This window comes from Acanthopagrus latus, chromosome 16, assembly GCF_904848185.1.
Source record: "Acanthopagrus latus isolate v.2019 chromosome 16, fAcaLat1.1, whole genome shotgun sequence".
Taxonomy (NCBI): Eukaryota; Metazoa; Chordata; class Actinopteri; order Spariformes; family Sparidae; genus Acanthopagrus; species Acanthopagrus latus.
In genome coordinates this window covers 10,441,050-10,456,030 of record NC_051054.1, presented here as the reverse complement: position 1 = coordinate 10,456,030, position 14,981 = coordinate 10,441,050, and positions in this window count along the sequence as shown.

Below are 14,981 nucleotides of genomic sequence, written 5' to 3'. Positions count from 1 at the left end.
CGCAACGGCTGAAGAATTTTATTAAGAGTCTTTATATCTTCTGCCTTAAGCTGCCCCGATCAGCATAATCCCTGTCCAAACAAGAGATAATGAATCTTCTCTTTTAGTATTGGGTTAGATAGAGGAAAGCATGATGCCAGCGACGGGAGGGAGAAGTGCACAAATTATTGGATTTAGATTAGGAGGAGCCTATTTTAATGGGTTTGAAGTAATACCACAACGCTAATGAAAAAGTTGCCCGGGGCCTACATGATTGGGTGGGGAAGTGTGTGTGCATGTGCGTACAAGACAGAGAGAGAAAGCAGATTGGCCGATAAGCTGCGCTTAACATAGCTCATTGAAAAAGGCCCAGCCATTGTGGGAGCGGATGTTATTGTCTTCTGTTGTTTTTTTTTAAATTTCCTTTTATGTTACGCTGTTCAGCCGTGTCCATATGTCGTGTTTTATTTTTAGTGTTTATTCATGATTACATGATGTGTCTGTGTCTGTGTGTGTGTGTGTGTGTGTGTGTGTGTGTGTGTGTGTGTGTGTGTGTGTGTGTGTGTGTGCTGGAATGCTCATACATGTGCCTAGTAGGCTCCACCGGCCAAACACAGACTGTAAAGTCTGCTTATATATGTATGTATTCAAACTTAAATTTACATTTTCTCTTCTGGTTTTGTTCAAAGACAGTTAAAGCAGGAGTGTGGAATAACACGTTTAATTAAAGTCTTTTGTGTTTTCTGGTTTATCTGCATGAGCGGGGCCACATCTCATGAAGTTTTCTAATGACCTTGGAAGCACTTTTGATCTTGTTCAGCTCAGTAAATGCAAATATTTTCCCAAACTCGCCTTCCCCAAATCATTCATTGTGGAGTTGTTTTTGCAAAAGCCTTTCTCTACTTCACTGATAAAACTCCCCACGTCTGTAGGTTTTTATTATTATTAAAATGCGGCCTTATTGCTATGTCAGATAAAGCTTCAGAGGGAATCCCTGCAGGGTACAGATAATTTACTCCAGCCATATATGGGAAGGAGTGGCTAATATAAAGAATAAAAAAAAACTAAAAGAAACCTTTGTCATGCTCATTTTTAGCTGAACCACAGGGAGCACACAAAATACAGACAGCTTTGTAATATCATCAAGAGGTCAACTGGTGCACTGTTGTGGAGGATTGTAAGAAAAATGTGAGCAAGGTTGACTCATCCTTTAAATTGTGAAGATTGCCCTCGTCTTCGTGATGTAAAAATCAGCCAACCTTGGTCTCTAAAGACCAGTTTACATGCACACACACTCGCTGCCACTCTTTTAAAAGTGGAGCAGGGCCAATTAATCAAAGGAGAAACATCTCAGCCTTGGCATTCGAATTGAGTAACCACAGACGGCAAAGACATATTAAAAGAGGTCCCCGCGTCTGTAATTTTTTTTCCTGCCAGACAAACTAAAGAGGAAGAAAATGTGAAAGAAACAGTCAAGAGAGCAGAGAGAGAGAGAGAAAAAAAAAAGCTGGATAGGCAGACACTGGCAAAATGTGAGACACAAAGAGAGAGAGAGAGAGAAATACAGACTGTGATAAGAGCAGACATGTACAAGGTCCTCTGTGGCCACAGCCTGCTACAGAAACAAGACTTACCTGTAACAATCATGGTGATGTAAGAGGAAACGTGTGCAAGACTCCCACGCTGGATATCAGGCCTTATGAAAAGGGGGACAAGGAAAAAAAATAAAAACATTGTCCTCTGCTTGAAGTGCTGTATTGCAGGCAACTGAACTTGTTTCAGTTACTTGCAGATGTTTCATCTCTCGTCCAAGAGGCTTCTTCAGTTCTGACTAACTGGACAGTTTAGGAACCATTTACACCTGGACTCACCCTCAGCCCTAATGACCCACATGAAGGCTGGTGGGTCATTAACGACTCTGTAAGGACACTCCCACGCAGGGTTTAAAAGCCTGCATCTCCCCTCCAGTTAGTGTCCACTGAAGAAGCTGAAAAAGTCCAGCTGTCTATGATACAGCACTTGGAATTATCCTGACCTGTATGACTGAGAACCTTCATCAACCCTCTCCTATGTGTTGTGGCCTCAGGTTCACAATCACGTTGACCCAACTGTGACATTGCTCATCATTTCAAAGCCTTGGTTTGGTAATTCTTGCTGTCACCCATCTTGCTTTTTTTTGGGAGAAACGCCCCATAGTAGCCACTTGACAGTCACAAGGTAGATCCATCCTGAAGCACTGTACTTCACTCTAAATAGAGTAAATACCATGATTTACTAAATGAACCCCTTGCTACATGGAAGAAGAGTTGAAACCTGCTATTGAAACCACAAACTCAAATAGAAATCGTTTACGGAGGTAATCAATCAAAGAAGTAGAAGAGTCATTTTTTCATAGGCTTACATGAAATCAGGATTCTTTTTGAAACCAGTGATTTATACTACATTATGTTAGAAAGAAAGCAGAATGTTTCTGCTTCATACAGTTACACGCACACCTCACCAAGACTTTCCTGAAATATCTATACGTGTGTCTAAATTAAAGAAGGCAACACTTCAGCGGTATGAAAAAAGTGAAAATGTCACCTTGTGCTTTGATCGCTCTATATTCAACTAATGGCTGAGCAACTCTGCTGATGAATTTCAACATGAGATGGTGCTGTAATGATTAGTTGGAAAAGGGCCAGAAAGTTGTTGGCTCCAGATTCTCGAATATGAGCATTTCGCCCATTTTTCCTCAGTTATGATTTTGTATTGAAGTGTCTTTGAGTTCTGGAGTGCTGGCAAATTTGAATGTCACCTTGGGCTCAGGGAACATTTCCAGTATTGTTTGGCTTCTCACAAACTAAAATGATTAGATTTAAAAAACAAATTGACTGATAATGAACCGAACTGTTCCTTGCATATATGGTGAATCTTTCAAAGGAGACATTCTGCATTAAACCTTTTTTCACAGCAGGCATTTTGACATCTCGTCACAGCAGGAAAAGAGCAGGTGAACCAAATGTGAAAGATGGCTCGGTTCCATCGCTAAACTGTGCCGGTGAGCCGGCATGCACAACAACAGGACCCAGGCTTATAATGTTCTCAATTACACCTGCGCTTCTAAACAAATACCTGCACCTGTGGGAAGACCAACGACTAAAACAAGACAAAGCAATAAAGAGTGACAGTGAATTAATTTACCAAATAAATTAACAAGCATATTAATTAAAGCGTGCACGGAGAGAAGACGGATGTCCAGAACATTTTGAGAACATTTCTTAATTGGTTTAAAGGTTGTTTTCTCTTTTAGGATTTGTTATTTTTTTAATTTTGTGGAGGTGTTGCTTTGAGATTGCTCATCCAAAATGTTCTTCTTTGCTAAGAATCTCACAGTGCAATTTAACAGACTTAAAAGAGACATGTTATTCTCATTTTCAGGTTCATAATTTTAAAATGGGTTACTACTAGTATAGGTTTACATGCTTTAGTTGTCTCCTCTCCATGTGAGATGCTCTGTTTAAGCTCCTGTCTCTTTAAGAATACCTAGCCTGAACTGATTGGTCAGCTCACACACGCCTGAGCCAGCATCGCTAACAACAACAGAGCAGATTATCTTAATCAATTCTTATGTGCCAAACTAGCTACTAGGCATAAATTATTCAAATGTATAACTCTGTGATGTAGTCTGATGTCACAAAGTCACATAAATAAAGGCGGGGCTACTGACGAGTTGATTCAAGAGCCGCGTTTTCTGTGGGAAAGAGGAGCTTTGATCTTGTTAATTTTTTTACGATTTTTTACATGCACAATAACCCATATAAAAACCTGAAGGAAGGGGAAGAAATGAAAAATCATAGTGGGTCGCCTTTAATTGACATAAGTGTTTGGAATTCTCAAATTACTGCTCAACATATTGTAGCTTTAAAGTCTCTGCCATACAGGGACAGATGATTTTCCTCGCTCTGCCTCGCCGTCTTCATTCACTCATCCCTCACCTCTGCATGTGAACATCATCTCCCACTTTTTTGTACGCCTGAATGCCTCTGTGTCCTATAGCTGAAAGCCTCACGCCGATGTCACAGACATGTAATGCCATTGCCTACGTGGAGGCATCATTAGCAGTCTAAACATCAAAACAAAGTCACGCGGTTCCTTCTAAATACCAAAGCAGCGAGAGGTAAGAAGCTTCAAATCCCCTCACTTCTGCTAATTACTGCACAATCATTTCTCCCTCCTGTGCCAATTACAGCCGTATTGATGAGGACCCCAGATGTGACACCCTAACAATTAAGAGGGCAATATTATGGCTCACAGGGTTTCACCTGCAACAGTGACGGCGTGGCTCTACGTTACCCCAGGCTCAGAAAATGGATTTAGCTGTCAGCTTCAAGGGACAAGCACAGGGATGGGGCAAAGGAAGGACGGGGGTCAGAGGGAGGAACTGTGGTGACCTGCAGAAGCTGAGGGGGAAGGAGAGGCCAGACGGTGAGAGCTGGTGTGAGGAGGTCAGGAGAGAAGCTGGTGGAGGAACGTTTAGGGAGACGCACTTCATTACCGATCAAAAAAAAAAAAAGTAAAACCGAGCCTCATGGTATCCAATCACAATTGGACAGATTTACATCCGTTGATGACCACTTGTGATTGTATTTCACTTCCCTTCTCTACATGCATATAGTTGTTTTTTAAGGAGTCTGGCAATTTTCATCATGGGACTCCGAGAAGTATCATAACAGTTACATTTACTGTATCTGTAAAATTTGACAATCAATAAAATCCACCCATGTGCGCATCCATCTTTTTCCGCCTCTCAGATAAGAGAAAAGTCCAAACTTAAATCTTCCCAGAAAGATGTAGATGAAGCCATCTACATCTTTTGAAACCCACCTACATGCTCTGAAAAAAAGAAGCCACAAAGTTTTGAAGGTAAATGCTGTAACAACGACAAAAAAAAGAAAAAGAAAAAAGGTTCTGTTCTTGATCTTGGAATCAGCAGTTGACACAAATTTGGGATTCACCATCTGTTGACATGATTTTATCCCAAAAAAGAAAAAAGCTCCAGAACGCTGACGATGCTGACTGAGAAGTGAGGTTGTGTTGACAGTTTCAGTTGGCTGAGGTGGGAAAGTTGGCGTATCTCAAAAGAAAAGATGATGGAAACAGATTTCTTTTTTTTCCAGTGAACCTCTTTCTCTCTGATTCTCTTTACTGTAAACCATACTGATGTCATCCTGCCTCATCCTGACTCATCGTTAAACAGAGAAGCTCGCCAGAATCTGAGAAAGTCCACACTCTCTGTCGCTGTCCATGACAAACAGATGTACAAAAACTGAAAGAGCAACAGAGTAAATCTCTGTTTTATTGAGCATTTAGTGTGTGTGAGTGTGAGTGTGTGTGCCGGTATGGTACCGAGTCCCCTGCCAGGTCAATGCGTTGAGATTTAGTGCGGATGCAGATCTGACAAGACAGATTAATCTGAGAGAAAAAAGAGAGGGGAACAAAAAAAAACTGTCCTTTCTAATGTTTACACCCGCCGTGTGCCCAGATTAATTACAGACGTGCACAGGAAATACACACCCAGGGACAATGGAGTCATTTGTCTCCCCGAGAATACACACTCATACTCACATCCCCATGCTGACACACACACACACAAACACACACACTCACAACAAGATAGCACCGTGCTAATGTGACATCTCTCCATGCCGAGGGGATGTAGATGAGATTAGGGCTGTGCGAGCGTGTGTGCGTGTGCGAGCATGTGTGTGTGTGTGTGTGTGTGTGCAAATCATATAGCAGGAAGTTCATTACCACCTTACCGCTCAGCGTGAGGCCACCCGCCAATGGACGGCTCGCTGGAACCCCAACAGCATGCTGGGAGATCAGCCTGAGGGGAGGCACGCCCCATTTGGAGGCCCATCCTTAACAGCAGAGACATAACAGTAAAGCGTTAATATGAAAACAAATAATCTCTGACTAACATACACCTGCTGCTTCCTCTATATATTTGTATACATTATTAATACCCGCTGCATTATTAAATGTCTCTGCTGTGCTCAGGTGTGACTGCAGATGAATAGTTTTGTTCGACTGACTCGAAATGATTGGATTCAAACAGCTTTGTTTTCTAATTATTACAACCGTAAATCTACCCTCTGAATCTGCTTAACTCGAGGCATCTGCACAGCGCCTTAATGGCGCACGCGAAGAAAAGCGAAGCTAATAAAAATCTACCGACACGCTATAACTCCATCTTCCCTGCTGGAGCTTTATTATTTTCTGACTCTGAAGTGAAAAAATTGAAAAGAAAAAGTCGGGGAAAAAACACCTCCGTTATTTGAATTGGCTGAACTTATCTGTATAGCCAAGGCCTCGCTCTCGGATTATGTGGTGTTGGAGAGCTGTACTCCACTGGAGTCAGCTTGAGGTGTGTGTGTGTGTGTGTGTGTGTGTATGGATGTGTGGGTGTGTGTGTGTGTGAGAGATTGAGTGCTGGGCCAGAGTGCAGCGAGACACAGGTGTATTAAATTGGGTCAGCGTTTTCATTTCCCAGGGTGAGCACACACACACAGCACAGACACACACACTAACAGAATTGCGCTATTTCTATAGTGAACCCAAACACACCTGCACATGCGCTATGCAGAAGAATACACCCATGCTCATATAGTATGCGTGCACACACAAACACACACACACACACATTAATACATCCAAGATAAGTAGGATTAGGAGAATCTCAGCCTGAGTCAGACACAAGAAAATTGAGGGAAGTTGCTTTTTATAGTTCCTTTTGTGACTTCGTGGTGGTGTTTTCATTCGAGTATGTGGAAATGATGCTGTACAGCTGCCGTGTCCAGGCTTGAAACCACAGGAGAGCAGGGTCGGAGGAAGGTCGACTCCCTTCCTGAGTTTCCGTAAGAATAAAATTTGAACTTTTTGTCTTCGTGTGTGTGTGTGTGTGTGTGTGTGTGTGTCTTTTGGTTTTTCCTGATGTTCACTGTCACATTACCGGAAGTCTTTCTCGACATCATGAAAGCTGTTCTGTCATAGCAACAACAATAGCGGCGAGCAGCAGTAGCGCACAGTGCAGTACAGTCAGGCTTCACAAAAGACAGAACAATGAAAAAGCACACTGGCTCGCTTGAATGCTGCCAGCCCGGCAGGACATTTCCTACTTGTAGCCTAGAGTTTGATTTTTCACCACAAAGCAAATCTGTGGAACATTTAAAATGTGAACTACAAAGACAACTTCACCGCTGACGCTGGAATAAATGTCATACGAGCACCAGCCAGTGCTGCGGGAATGAGGCCTAAACCCAGGAATTAGTCAGCTGCAAGTTTTTTTTTAATCGTTTGTTTTGTTTTTTGGTTGGATGCCTGTCACACCTGCAGTTTTCAAAGCCTTTATGTTTCAAAAAAGGCAGTTGCTAAGTGGATGCAGTGCAGGTGCATCACATTTTGTTCCATTGTACTTTAACTGTTTGGGGGTTTTTTTTCATCCTGATTGCTGAAACAAGTACAACCTATAGCAGAAACACATTCATCCACATTAAGGAAGAAACGGTTTTGGAGTTTCAGAGCAGCAGACTTTCAACAGCCACCTTCCACGACGTCTTTCCTCCATCCAACCTGACCAGCTGGGCCAGGATGGGAGTCATGCTAATCCAGTTAAGACTGAAGAAATTGATAAACTGGGCTCAGCTGGCCAAACAACGTGAGATCAGGTCTCAACATCCCGCTGCTGGTTATAAATACCCTGACAACATTTTTTTTTTTTAAAATGCACTTCTTGTTTATACGTAGGTAAGTAACTGAATACATGTTCTGTGTTTGTGTAGCATGAAGAAAAACTTTCATTTCCATTATATGTATGTCAGCGCCATCTCAACGTACAATAAGACGGTAAACTCTTACAGATATGCATAAATATATCAATGAAATGAATTCAAAATTACAGCATAGTTGGGTTTGTGGCCTTTAAGGGAGAAGACATTTTCTTGGAGCAATCAGGAAAATGTATGATGTGCGTCTCACGTCATTCAGCTGCGGCAGCTGCCTCCTGTGAACAGCTCCAGATGGGGGGAGTCATTTCATGTGATGAAAGAGAGTCTTGGACAAGAAGACATTTCACCTGCTGACACTTAAACTGACTCCGATATCTATTACCGTACACTCTTGAAGCCGGCTGGTTCGACGTGCTGACAGAAATGCTCCTGCCACCAAAACACCCTCACGTGTAGTCACTGCGGTGTACTGTAGCTGACAAAACCTGCTATTTCCTCCACAACCACAGCTTACATTTAGACTGAATCCAGCTTTGTCACAGCTTATTTTCATTTTTTGTGGAATTTTTGTACAACTGGTGTGAGCAGCTGACGTGCAGAGACTGGGCACAGAAAGAGCTGACATAAGACAACACACACACACACACACACACACACACACACACACACACACACACACACACACTCACACTCACCTGTTAGACATTCTCTGTCAGCATTAGGCGACACAGCAGGCCTGCAGTACCCACACCTGTCTACCTCCATCAATACAAAAACAGCGCAAAGGCGGCGGGACAGGCGAGGAAGATTCATCGCTTTGTCTGAGCTGGTGTGATGTGACTGATGGCTGGACGATTTGACTCCTTACAGTGACACTCATGTGTCGGGGAGGACATGACGGACAAGGGAAATGTCGACATACCTGTCCGATTAGATGTAGTTATGGAGAAAGGACAAGAAAAATGTTTAAGGGAGACATATTATGCTTTTTTATGATTCATCTAGAGTCTTGGGCATGTAAAGGGTCTTGAAAGTTGAAGAAGCCATTGGAAGCTCCTCTCTCCCACAGAAAACACTGCTCCTAAAATGCCTCGTGATTAGCCCTGACTTAAATTCAGTGACTTTGTGACATCACACTACATCACAATATCACAGAATTTGCTCAATTTTCAGAATTGACTTTGGACTTTGGCTCCTCTGTTGTTGCTCCTCTGTCTTGCTCGGGCATGTGCGAGCTGACCAATCAGAGGAGGCTGGGTTACAGAGCACATCAGACAGAGGTGGAATAACACTGTATGAGAAAACTGATGGTTTTTTTGAGCATTAAAGCATGTAAAACTGTTCTAGTAGTAATATATATAAATATATATCACTAACCTGCTAATTAGCATAATATGTCTCCTTTATAGAAGAAATAGGAGGTTTCACATGACATACCTGCCACCAACCTTGACATATTATTCGGAGCCGCCGAAGAGAAGCAGGAAAACTTTTCTTGGAAAGACAGAGACTCTTTAGGGGGTGTAATCTCCGGTGCTTTACAATACTGAATGATGAATTTCAGAGGGAGCCACAGAACGTCTCTGCAGGAGGAGAACACCCTTCGCTAACCGCTAAATAAATAAAACTGCCGCCCTTCCCGCTGCTGTCTGTCCCTCTGTCTCAATCGCTCATTTTTTCTTCTTCTAACACACTCACAAATCCAGCTGCTGGACTGTGTCACTTGACACAGGTGCCCAAAGAAGTGCTGCATTTCATTCATCAGTGTGAAGCTCGCGAACCCGCAACAACTGTGCATGCTGAAACAACTCACTCACACTCACACACACACACACACACACACACACACACACACACACACACACAGACAGCAAGACAGAAAGAGAGAAACAGCTGCACTCTGATGAATGCCCTATATTCATTCCACAGGAAGCTAGTTCATCTGTCACTACTGATGCAACCCTTCCACTCTAGCCCCCACGACACACACACACAGGCACACACACGCGTACACACACGCACACACACACATGCACACACACAAACCCTAGTTCTCTTTCCCTGATTAGTCTCCCAGCTGGTCTCTGCCACAAATGCTCCTTTGATGCATCTTCCCGGGGGCCAAAGCCACCATCAGCACCCTCCGCCACCTCCTCCCTTCCACTTTCTCCGCTCTTTTTCTCGCTTCCTGCATGACATTAAAGTCACTTCCAGCAGCCCCCTCGTGAACCGTTACTCCCCGCTGTCCTATTCAGCAGCGGCGGCGACGACAACGGCAGCAGCAGCAGCAGCAGCAGCAGCATTAGCAGCTCTGTCCTCCAGCAAGAGGATGAGAGAGAAAAGAGAGGAAGATTTATCCCTGTCGTTTCAGTTTTTCTTTTTCTTTTTTTTTTTCTGTTCCTGCAGAATTGAGGCGTAATGAGACGTCCACTTCAGAGCTCCTTTGTTTTTTGTTTTTTTATTACTGCATAAAAAAGGAGCGGGAATCTGAGTGGGGCTGCACATCTGCACTGCTGTGGTTCAAGTGCTTTATTTCCATGTGCACAACAATTACAGCAAAGCAGTCGCTGGCAGTGAGATTCTCCCTCCAGGAAAAAAAAAACGAGAAAAAAATGAGGGTCTAAATTGTGCAGAAGTCGAATGAATAGATGAATAAGATTAAATGAACAGACAGGCACTGCACTTATAAGTAAATGTGCTGTGATATAAAAGGTAGTAAATAAATAAATATATACAGTGTGTGACGACAGCTGGCTCACTTCACCTCCTCCCCTCATCAGCAGGCCCGTAGGAGCCGCGTACTGGTGAAGTGGTGAACACAGCACACTGACTCGTCACTTTTGACAAGCGAGTAGGTGATAATCACCCACTCAAGCAGCAGGTTGCCAGTACTTTCATGGCAGGATTAGGAATTCTGCCGCTTTCCTGTACAGGGCACATTTAGATGCATCCGACTCCCCCAGTAACCCAGAGATGACACGGTGTGTTTGATGATCAGGAAGAACGTGGAAGTGAGGACGCGTGCTAGCCTGCAGCGAACAGCTCACAACTGTCGCCACCGAATACGAGGACGACAAAAAAAAATAATAAAAATGAAGCGCCGCGCTTGTTTTCGATGAATTTAATTTATGCCGCCATTCAAAGCCTTAATGTAACGAACGTAGTGTTGGGATGACAGCGGCACATTAGCTGTAGCATTTGTAATTGTTGAGAGCTGACAGGAGGTCATTCCACTTATCTGACCACAACTACTCATGTACTATGTGATTATTAACTCTTCATTGTTTGGGTTCCCACAGACATGACACCTGCCATGTGTGCATCCTCTGGTGGAGGCGGAGCATTCTGACAGAGGATGAATACAGGTGCTGCAGCGATGGACAGTATGAGAAAAAGCATGTGTTTGAGTAAAATGATATGAAATTGCGATGCTCTTTAAGACATTTCACTTCTGATTGCATTTTTGCCCCCATGTAGTGCACCTTTAAATCATTTGACATTTTCTTCCCGACAAGTATGAACCTGAAATGAGCGTAATATTGGACCTTTGATAACACTTTTTTAAAGCTTCTTCTGACCTTTTTATGACACAACATGTAGGAAAAAGGTATTGAAGTGGTGAACCGCAAAGTGAGCTTACACATTTGATGGTGGTGACAAATGTGTAAATGACAATAATTCCCAGCTGTCTCATGTGTTACAGAGTGCTATGGCTCCGGTTTGTTCACCAAGGCCATTGACAATAAAGATACAGCGTATTATCATAGTGATGTTTAGAATCAGAGTAAACATCAATCATCAGTAACACAATACTGGATACAGAGCATAAAGAAATTCATTGTATATGGACCCCAAACAGGAGTAACATTGTTAGCAGTCATGTTGACATCTTTTGTTTGTTTATTGTCTGGATGCATTACAGTGACAGTACACATGTATGTTTTGTGAGTGGAGGGAAAAATCTAATTCAGAGTCTGAGACTGATTGACCACTTTTATTATGGCGGTGGAAGAGTCACACACGGAATTTTAAATCCCTTTTAGGAGAATCTCTTTTTACTGATGTATGACATTTAATGATTGTTATATTCCCATTATAGTAAGTGTTGCAAAAGGAACCCCAATGTCAAACTTGATTCAAAGTAGTAAAGTGAAAAGAAAAGCATTTATCTGCAAAATGCACTGCAGTATGAAGTAGCACATAATGGAAACACTCAAGTAAAGCACAAGCACCTCAAAAACTGTACCTTAGTTGCATTCCATCGCAACACGTTGTAGCTTTTTGTGAGGCCTTGACCTCTGCGGTGTGTTTACTGAGCAAATGACAAACACCAGCTGTGTAAAGTCAGTCTTTATTAAAATAAATTCATCTCTAAACGGTGTCCCTGTTCCATTTGCAGTAAAGGAAAGTTGAACCTGAAGCCACACGACTTCATGTCGTCTGTCGCTGGAGGTGCAGGACAACCAGACCACAACGGAGCGAAATACTGGTGATTTATGTTCTGTCTTTAAAAGTCAGTTAAAAAAATAAATAAATAAAAAAAATCTCTTCAGCCATAAATGGATTTGACCGCTAAATACCATCTCCGGAGAGAAAGCTTTCACCCAGACCCTCGCAGAAGGTCAGCACTTCCAACGTTTCACCAACATCACACTAAAATCCAACAGAGGGCTTGATCTCACTTTAAGGGCTTAAGCGAGTTATTTTGCCCGCCGTTGAACTTTAACTTTTTGGGGTTTTTTTTTCTTTCCTGCGAAATGCAGCGCACCTACCTTTTTAAAAACGTCACCTCAAAATCCACAGAAATGATGTCACCGATAAAGAGGCGCAGAAGCGAAAGGACCAGTCCAGGTAGAGCAGTCAGAGGGAAGCTTGTAAATATGGTTCTTTATTGCACACATGACATTTGTTTTCCTTTTTCTTTTCTTTCTTTTTTTTTTTTCCTTTTTTTGGTGTGAGCAACAAAAACTGGCATTACATGTTTTTACACCCTAGTCAAAATTCTCAGTCTAACCTGCTATAAAAACAAAGTAACACAAAACAAAATAAAGGCTACTTCACATAAAAACTTACAACTCCACAAAAAAAAAGAAAAAAAAAATCTCACAGATTTTTAGTGCACCACTATATGGATGAGGAACTTACAGTATATACCATACTAGTATGATTTTTAGGAAGGAAAAAAAAAAGTTATAGTTTTATCACAGTGAAAAAATAAAAGAAGAAAAAAAAATTCCAGTGGGGCGTCAATTTTTTCTCATTCTGTATTTTGGTAGCATTTGCCCTTTAACCACCTGAGTGCTACATCGCTGAGACCAATACTGATTGGTTAACCTGCCGTTTAACTCATTGGAGGAATGTTTGTTAAACAGAACAGAGGAAAAAAAAAAATACAAAAGATTGACAGATGAAGTAGGTAGTTAGTAGGTAAATACACTGAATGCCCTGCGACAGATTTGAAAAAGGCGACGAGAACTCGGCCAGAGAAGGCTGCAGCAGTATGCGAACATACTGTGGTCCAATCACAAGTTCTCGGGTTGATCAAATTTGAAACATTAAACCGAAGTTTAATGGTGGGAAAACATGACCAAATTCCCAAATCTTTGGTCAAACTTTTCCAGTTATGTACACAAAAAAAAAAAAAAAAAAAAGCGTGGGCATTTAGTTTTTTTTGTGCTCAACAAAAAAAAGAAGCTTTTGGCAAGATAAAGAGAGACAGAATTGGCACTTGAAGGATAGAGTACAAAAATATCTTGTGAGAAAAAAAGGCACTTTTAGGATTCACAGATGCAATATTTTAGGCAGTGATTGTTTTAATATTGTGCTGTGGAAAAATAACTCGCCACTTTCCTGCCTTTTTCCCATCGGCTTGGTGATATAAAAGTGACGGCATAGATACATCGACTGGACGGATTGTAGCTCAAGCTGCTCATTACGGTAAAAAAAAAAAAAAAAGGAGCCCGTCAAAAACATTAAAAAGTTTGATCCTACATTAATAAATAAAAACAGCTTATGGCTTGGATGTATATAAGAGGGAAAACAATTTCGGCTCGCTGCCAGTAATCCAATCTCCGTCTCTTCTTGCTGGTGTACAAGCAGGTGTTACAGGCGAATAAACACCCTATTTTCAGATCAAGGACAAAAAAATGTTAATTCCAGAGAGGAGAAATGTTAAGTTTCGATGTTAGACACTTTTAATCCTTGTTCTTTTGCTTGCCGAGACATGAGGAGAATTTGCAAACATTTAAGGCCTTTTGTTGTGCAGAGGAAGAGAGGGGAGAAAAAAAAAAAAGATTCTGGAGGCATCACTCAGTGGGTTAAAGTAATAATCAGGATTAATGAAGTTAATCTTTTTTTTTTGCTTGTGTGTCAGTGTCAACACCTTGAATTAGTGGAGGAGTAAGGAAGCTGAATAGAGAGAGAAGAGCGGCTAAATGAACTCAGGGACGAGTGCACTGACAGAAGTAGAGTGAACAACACACACTGGCAGTGTTTCAGACAAAAAAAAAGAATCCCCTAAAAAGGAAAAAAAAAAAAAAAACCCTAAAAAACAAAAAACAATAAATACTGGCTAGCCGACAGCCGTATCAGCATTTTTCCACTGGAAGGAATAGTAAGGTTGTTTTGATCCCAAAGTACTTCATATTGGCATGGTGTAGTGGTGTGTGTCTAAGCATTATGGATGCTCCCCAAATGGCCCAGTATTAGCCATTATATCAATAAGCCGAATGGGGAGAAGTGTTCACCAAACAGGCAACAGCTGGTGATAACTGTAATGCCGCTATCCAGGCATAACAAGCCGTGGAAGCAATGGAGGAATAAAAAATAAAAAAAAAGCGGCGACAGCTTTAGACTATCACACAACTGCCATCTATAAATTCACCCCCCCTCTCCTCCGAGTGTCTGTTGTAGATAACCCTCTCCATCTGTAATGTGCGCCGGGATGAGATGTCCTGCTCTGCATAATTCACAGTAAGATTAATCCTTTTGAGATGACGAACACGAACAGCATTTTAGCACAGATTAACGAACGGTTAGACAAAAGAGGAAAAAGTGGGACTTTTATCTTGAGGGATTAAAAACATTGTGCGCAGACAGATCACCCTTTTTTCTTCTTTTTTTTTCATAAAATCAGAGGGGAACAGCTCACCCAGAAGTTAACCAGTGACCTCAAGTAACGTGCAGCTTACACCCCAGCTTCCCCCCCTCGACACTTCCTGTCCAGTCAGTGAC